Source organism: Lactuca saligna, chromosome 5, assembly GCF_052625555.1.
Source record: "Lactuca saligna cultivar CGN05327 chromosome 5, ASM5262555v1, whole genome shotgun sequence".
Lineage (NCBI taxonomy): Eukaryota > Viridiplantae > Streptophyta > Magnoliopsida > Asterales > Asteraceae > Lactuca > Lactuca saligna.
Window position 1 is genome coordinate 221,601,336 of NC_136421.1, and position 8,475 is coordinate 221,609,810.

The window sequence follows — 8,475 nt, forward strand, 5'->3', positions numbered from 1 at the left end:
ATATGTTTAGCAAGAATGGGGTTTTAAGCCCGCACGTTGCGCGGTAGTTTAAGCAATAATTAAATTTTTTGATGCAATGTTCTTTTGAAGTTTAGGTTAGTCGCACTTATAATGATTTACCTACAATATCATTCCACATGAAGTTTTCAAATGGGTAAAACACTTAATTTGGAAAAATATACATGTTTGTTTCTTTTGACTTAATTGGACATAATAGCTTAACGTGCTAAGCCATAAATCTTGGCTTAACGGATTAAGACGCTAACATTTTACCTATTTGAATTCTTATTTTTTTTCCTCCCAACTTCTTTCGGTTTAAAATTAACAAACATTGTGAAATTTCTTATTTGGAATACAAGGGTGTAATGGAAAGATGATTTCATTTATATAATTACCATTACCCAAACATGACTTGACGGGGGTAAAAAAGAAACATACCCTTAACTTCAAGTCCAAATTTAAATTCGAAATTTACTCACAGGTTTAGGGGTTTTGATTTCAGCTACCAAGCCATGAAATGGTTGACCGAGTAAAGACATGACATCATTGTCTACTGGAGCAAGTATGTTACACCGTCCTTAGACCATCAACCATGGTTGCATCAATGTCACCATGATGCGAATAAGAAATAGAATGTACCAGGAGAATAAGAACTTATAAGAAGATTATAAGAATATGTAAGGAAGGAATGTTTGAATTGATAATATGAAAAGTAAAACTCAATTAAAAGATTGCCCAGGGCACAAAGCATAATACTCAGGAGCCAATACAAACATAACAAATAACATCATGATGCAGAAATGAAATATTCCTTCCCCTTTTATTCTATTCTCTATGTAATCAACATTAGCCACTTTCTTGGTTTGCCCTCCCAATTCTTCTAGAATACTTTAGTAGTGGTCTAGGTGTGTTCTCTTTTGTGGTTATTAGATTTGTATCCATATCACATTATCTCCAACAACTACTCGCTATCTTCTCTTTCTCTTCTATTTCTTCTTTGCATTGCACCTGCATACCATCAAACCTTGTTTTTTCCTTCATTCAATCTCATCATCAACTTCCCACTGTCTATGTAACTTTGTTACACACACATTCCCATTTTTAAATTACCAAAATGCCTTTTGTGGGACCCAAAAGATTCAAGATTTCATGCCAAAATGATATGCTTAAGCATGGGATTGTTAAATCATCATCATGTTTCTTCATCTCAAACTACAAATGTAATCTCATATGAAACCAAAAACCCAGGAAAGTGTCATCACGCAAAAAAAAAAAAAAAAACTAAGCCTGCAAAATTTCACTTTCTTTATATATATTTTTTCTATCTTTTTAACTTTTATAAGCTCTTTTAACAGTAACTAATCGCATGGTATACATATTTATTTATTAAGATATGAAAATAATCATTATCTTTTCCGGATATATGAAGATGAATTTTCCAGCAATTATCCTATATTTCTCATTTTCAAAATCATCCATGCAGTGCCTCCGGTGGCGATGGAGGTGCCGACTGTGTCGCCAATAGTGAAAGTTTCGACAGTGGCATCAGGAGAGCCTAATTGATGACCATCTTTGAACTTTTAGGATTATTGATCTTGGAATCTTGGGTCAGTAAAGAAACACCATATGGATTTGAGGATGGAAGTCTTTGTGTATGAAAAACCGATATTTCTAAAACTAATAATAAAAAAACCATTTAGCATTTTGTAAAATGTATATAAATTGAAGAAAATTTACTGAAAGTAGATAGATAACTCACCCGCATGTTTGTTTTTTGACTTTATCATTGGTGAGACCGTCTTCTAATCACATAAGATCAAATTTGCTTGGGAGTAGCAACTGCAAGAAAAATGGAACAAATATTGATTTATTATTATCTTAATTAATCATATTTATTTCCTCTTATCAAAATCAAATTTCTTACAGTTTTCATGAGCAACTGATGATTAACAATTATGTATGCTAGAAAAAATTGATCCTAAAGCAACATATAATCCAATCTTTAAATAACTAAGTACCGATTCACAATACTGCAACTATGATCCAAAAATCATTCCCTATGAGATGTCCTTAAATAACTTCGAATCAGTTAAAATCTAACATTTTAGCATAAAAAATACTTACTTTTCAAGAACTAACCTTTTGAACCTCCACCTCCATGCAGTTGAAGATCATTTAAAAACAACAGCTTCTTTGCTTCCTAGACGTTTGTTGCTGTGGTGGCAGAGGCTGGCGGATACAATGTTTACATTTGATTGAATAACATTAGTAACCATTTTCCCTCATTGGATTCTTGATTCCAGGGAAATCCATGAAATTAGTAATTCATCCTTATTTTCATTCCTTGTAAGGTATCTCTTAAATGGGATAAACTAATATATAAGCTTCTATTCTAATAACAATGTTTCAGTCAGGTAATTTGAGAATCAATCATCAAATAACCCTAATAGGCCTCATGTTTGTTAGGTCAATGCTGCAAAAAAAAGAGCTCTTAGTTACCTTTGTTCACAAAAACGTTCAGGTGAGGATCCAAAAAGGCATTATAACTATACATGGGGACTGATTCAACTTCCTTTCAACCTTCGCCAACAGCAACATGGTTGTGGTGATGGTGTTCAGAGTGGTGGAGGTGTTCAGGATGGTGTTGGTCAAAACAGAAAAAAGAAAATCAAAAACCAAAAATATAAGAAACATAGATTAGCAAACACACTACTAACACTCATTTAAAAAATTACGGGATCTTTTCCTGTACGGGTCTCAAAGAACAAAATAGAATCGGGGGTCTCAAAGAACAAAATAAAATCGGGTTTTCGTTCCTTGCTAGGTATGTGGATCTAAAAGAACACTCATGTAATATATGATTCAATCTTTTTATCAGACAATGACCAACAAATCCATCTCTTTATCCAAAACCCTAAGCGAGCATATATATATATATATATATATATATATATATATATATATATATATATATATAGAGAGAGAGAGAGAGAGAGAGAGAGAAACCTTACTCATTTGATCGCGATTGGTAATAATTTATCCTGTTTACAAACATTTGAATACCTTAGGCTTAGTTTCCCACTTAGATGACTCCTAATGTGTGGACTCGCCATACTGACGACGTCAATGGTGGTGGTGGTGGTGACGACCAAGGTTCTTTGAGTGAGAACAAATATATTCTTCACGAAGCGTGTGAAACTTTTGAAGGGATGGTGGGGGAAGAGGGAGTACGGGAAAAAGCTTTCAATCACAATGCAAAGAACTCATGGATTTCTTTAGGAAGCGTGTGAGAGAGTTTTGAAGAGACAGTGGAGAGAGAGAGAGTACGGGAGAAGCATTGAAGCATGGAACAAAGTCTTCAAGCTACAGTGAAAAACACGATGTGCTCTTATCTAAAATGTTTAACATTTTGACAAATGTTAATGTTAATAATGTTTACAATACAGACCTCTTACAGCTGCCACCTAATCATCTTTATGTTTACTCTTTCACATTGTTTAAATTTATTGACATTCAAAATTTGCTATCATTTATATATGATTAAACTGTACAAATGGTCCCTATGGTTTGCTAAAAATTGTCACTTTTATCCAAAAAGATTTGGACTAGCACCATAGGTCCAAAGTTTTCATTTTGTTGCGAGTTTGGTCCAATTTACTTCAAACTTTTTTGTAATGATGATTTTACCCTTGTTTTTTGCTTTTTCAGTTTTTTATTGAAATATTTTATTGATTAAAAAGAAAGTAAAAAAATACTTCCTCTCTCTCTCTCTCTCTCTCTCTATATATATATATATATATATATATATATATATATATATATATATATATATTTCATATCTTCTTGGCCTAGTTTTCACACACATATGCTGCCTAAAATCAGATCTGTTAAAAACCTTTTTTCGGAGTCGCCACCCTTACGTTGGAGTCGCCACCATCTCGTCTCTGTCCCCCCACTTTTGTTTTCATCAGAAAAAAAAAAATAACTATGGTTTTTATTCACATATATGTGGTTCATCAGACCCACCTTATCGTCGCTCACTGGTTGTTAGAACTTAGTATATCTTCTCCGATAACTGTGACAAGATCAAGCTGATGACTACAAACCTTAAATGTTCAGATCTCGCTGGCTAAAACGCTAGACCTTTCCGATCTCAGTTCTTTCTTTGTCGGTAGCAGTGAAGAGGTCAACGTGACAAAGGCTTTCAAATCGGAGGGTTTTCAGATGAGTATTCGAGATCGAAGGGTTCTCAAAGAGGTTCAAAAGCGGTGTCGATGTTGAAACAGTGCAGATCTAGAAATCTTTCTCATTAGAAAATACTGATGAAGACGGTCGAAGGCTCCACGACTCTGACAAAGGGTTGCAGTCATCTTAAACGACTTGAGAAAGAGGATTATGACTCCCTCCTTAATGACTGCCATTTATTTATCTTTCTCTTTCCAGATCTGATATGGCGAGCTACAGTGAAGATAAAGGATGACATAGATCAGTATCGACGGTGGTTTCCAACAGAAATGGTAGCGGTAGTGGTGGTTTTCGATTATACTTTTTAGATATGAGGTTTTCAAGGAGATGGTGGTGGTGTTGACTTGCGGTGGTCGTATAGGCTAGATGCGTTGACATGTCGTGGTGGTTGTGACGTTCATCATTTACGGTGGTGGCGTTTATCTTTTCCAGCGGTAGTCTTCAGACTTTCCAGTGTTCTTGTTAGAGAGAGAGAGAGAGAGAGAGAGAGAGATTGCATATTTTATTTATTTATTTTTATTTCTTTATAAAAAATTATAAAAATAAAATAGAAAAGACAATTTTATTATTATTATTTTTTTGTAAACATAAAATATTAAATAGATAAAAAAAAAAAGACAAAATTGCAAATTTGGTCCCTGTGGTATGTCCAAACTAGCATGTTTGGTCCAAAATGGGTTTGGCTTGCAAAGATGGTCCAATAGTTTCTATTTGTTGCGAGTTTAGTCCAATGGCTTAACAGCCGTTACCAAGCTCCCGTTAATTTACCCATGCCCCTCTCACTTAAGGGTATTTTAGTCCATTCATCTAGCCCCTTTATTATTTTATTATTATTTAGTCCATAAAAAGACTACAACGTATCTATTCTCGTCTCCAGCAACAAGCCCTAACTGTCACTCCCTCTCTAATTTCATCTTCTCCATCGATCACCCCCCTGTGATTTCATCTTCTCCATCGACAATGGTGATGTGCGTCTGCAGAAAGTGGGCGATAGTTCGGACATCGTGGACAGATAACAACCCAGGGCGCCGATTTTGGGGATGTCCTAACTCGGTAAGTGTGTTAAACTTTATTTTGAATACTACTCCCTGATGATCTAATGTTTCTTTCTTCTTTTTTTCAAGAATTCATCATGTGGGTTTATTGGGTGGTATGATGAACCCATGTGTGCTCGTTCCAAAGTTATAATACCAGTGCTGCTTAGGACAATCAATAAGCTACGAAAAGCAATGGATGATACAAAAGAACAAGCAAGCAAGCATGAAAAAGCAATGGAGAAGATCAAAGAACAAGCAACTATGTTGAAGTATTACCTAGTCTATAGTTGGATTTTTTTTGTTGTTGTGTTGGTGTTCTTGTTGTAAGTCCACAGGTTGATTGTGGTTATCTTTTGTAATAGGATAGGGGTATATGTGTCTGGTTTAAGTTTTTTTTTGCTAATGTGGAACATTGTAATGCAAAGTAATGGTTAATGAAAATTTGGTATCTATTGACCAATTATGGATTTGTTCTATTGTTCATACATAACCTTCTAAAGATAACATATAATGCATCCATATGTATTTAACACAAAAGCATACTAAAGACATAATACCTATTACCATCTTCAAAATACATGTCATAAGTTAATTGAAAACAAAGTTATTGCAACAAACGACATCCTGCATCTAGGAATCAAACCAAAGTTGTTCAATACAGTCAAACCAAAAGATAAAACCAACATAGACCATCAAGTCCCTCCCTGACCTTTGCATGTCCTGGAGTTGTGCCCTTTGTTTCCACACTTACTACAAGTCACACTAACAAACTTTCTTGTTAGTTTCCCACCACCATGTGGACCAGGACCATGAATCTCACTGGGACCAACATCTGACCTTTGACTCTGACTTTGACTCTTGCTTTGACTTTTCTCCTCCATGGATTGCCTTCTCTTCCTCTTGGGTCTCCCAGGTTGATTACGGTGTGGGGGAGGTGTGATCTGCATTGGACACTCACTTCTAGGCCACATTGCCCGACCTTTAATTGGTTCCACCTTGTACCCATATGCAGTTTTCCAAGTTTGTAGCCAGTGCACCTTGTGGACATAAGTATGGAGCTCTTGTACACACTCACCATGATCTGCTTTGTTATACAACACAGAAATCACATGTCTGCAAGGGATACCTGTTAATTCCCATTTCCTGCAGCTGCATACCCTTTCATGCATATCAACAACATGTTGATCATTCCATGGGCCTTTGACTTGGTATTTTTCATCACCACACCATTCTGCAATGTACTGAGTAGCAGCTGCTTCATTCTTCTCCATGATCTTTGTTGCTATTGGGGTGAGTGGGCCTAAACACTTTTGCTGCACCCTGAGGACATTGCATATCCTCTTCATCATATATTCCCTAATAAACTCCAAACAGCTAATAATTGGTTTGTCTCTCCCATCAACTAGCTTGCCATTAAACACCTCACAAAGGTTGTTTAACAGCATGTCTGTGGTTGCTCTCCCTGTATAGAAAAGGGTAAAAGTGTCATAATGTTATGTGAAGGGTAAAATGGTAAAAGGGTAAAAGTGTCATAATGTTATGTGAAGGGTAAAAGGGTCATAATGTTATGTGAAGGGTAAAATGGTAAAAGGGTAAAAGTGTCATAATGTTATGTGAATGGTAAAATGGTAAAAGGGTAAAAGGGTCATAATAGCTTACCTGTGAAATGGCTTTTTGCCCAATGTTGTGGTGGTATTGACTTCAACCATTCATATGCTGATTTGTCAAATAAACTGAATTGGTGCATGAAATGGTTAAACTCTGGCACTGTTGTAGCTGTGGCACAATCCCAAAGGTGATCTTTATATTCCTTAGTTCTCCATTGTTTCTTCATGTTCTCATGTATATGTCTGAGACAGAACCTATGCTCAGCACATGGGAACAATTGACTAACTGCTTGTAGCAAACCCTGGCAACAAATTACACATGATTAACAAAATAAACATTAAAAAAAATAAATAAACAACCATTACCTTTTGTCTGTCACTAACAAAAGTGAAATTAGACATAGCATGTAGATCCAAGTCATCACCAAGACATTCAAGGAACCACTTCCAAGATTCGCAGTTTTCAATCTCTACAATGGCATATGCAAGTGGGTATATGCCATTGTTGGAATCTAATCCAACTGCAGTTAAGATCTGGCCTGGATAAGGGCCTTTCATATGAGCCCCATCTAGCCCCAAGAAATCTCTTAAACAAGCTTTGAATCCCTTCTTCATCCCCCCTAGACAAACATAAATTCTTTTGAAACATCTTGAAGTGCAATTCACCAAATTAGATTCTGAAACATCTCCAAGTTCTAATTTGACTGTGGTATCAGGATTGGTTGACTGCAACTCAAGGATATAGTCTCTCAGAACTTCATACTGTTTTTTGTAATCACCCACTACAATCTTTTTTGCATCTGCTTTAGCTCTAAAAACTTTATGGATTGAGAAGCCCACTCCATACTTCTTCTGTAATTGTTCTTGGAGAGCTTTAACTGGGATAGTAGGGTTGGATTCTACTTGATCCATGATTTGTTTGGACATAAACTTCGCTGTTGCAGCTCTCACCTTCCTTGTATTCATACAAGTGTGTTTGTCTTCATATGTTTTAATGTACCAGCTGCTTGCATCTGTAGACCTCGAGGCATGTAACATCCAAGGACAAGAAGAATCTGCTTTTTCCTTACTTGTACCACCTTGTTTGTCCTTTTCTTTACTTTTCCCTTTACTTTTCCCTTTAATTTTCCCTTTACTTTTTTCAGCTTGGGTAGGTCCACCAACTCCATCATTAGTAAATGCCACAACTCCATTACATATGGCCCTCAATCTGGATTTGTCATTTTTTTTAAATGCAATATTCTTTTTTGTTTCCAATGCATGCATTTTGATTTTCTCTTTCAACTCCTGCTTACTGTTATACTTTTGACCTATTTTAAAATTACACTTATGAACCTCACCTAAAGAACAACTTTTTTCCTTACTTAGTTGTTTCAAAACTGCTCTTCTCTTCCTGTCCTGGTCAGAATCCTCATCCATGGAATCAAAAGCATCATTGTCAATGACATCTAACTCATCTGCTTCTTCATCACTCTCATGTTGTCTAGGATTCCTAGCCCTTTTATCTAAGAACTCTACTTCTGTATCAATGCTCATGTTAAAATCCCTCATGTCAACTTCAATATCTTCAATTACATTATCTTCAT

At 35.8% G+C, this 8,475-nt stretch overlaps 1 long non-coding RNA gene across 5 annotated transcripts; it reads right to left on the reverse strand.

Moving 5' to 3' along the window:
- Positions 1–676: 676 nt before the first annotated feature.
- Positions 677–3,385, reverse strand: LOC145045056 (uncharacterized). 5 transcript variants are annotated; one of them, XR_013681764.1, is made up of 4 exons: positions 3,007–3,385; positions 2,140–2,473; positions 1,760–1,839; positions 677–1,677 (listed from the first exon to the last, which is right to left on the reverse strand). It is a non-coding gene; the product is annotated as an uncharacterized LOC145045056 (long non-coding RNA). The 5 variants fall into 5 exon arrangements; XR_013681763.1 differs by having other exon boundaries at positions 3,012–3,384; XR_013681762.1 differs by lacking the exon at positions 3,007–3,385 and adding an exon at positions 2,500–2,937 and having other exon boundaries at positions 2,140–2,229.
- Positions 3,386–8,475: the final 5,090 nt, after the last annotated feature.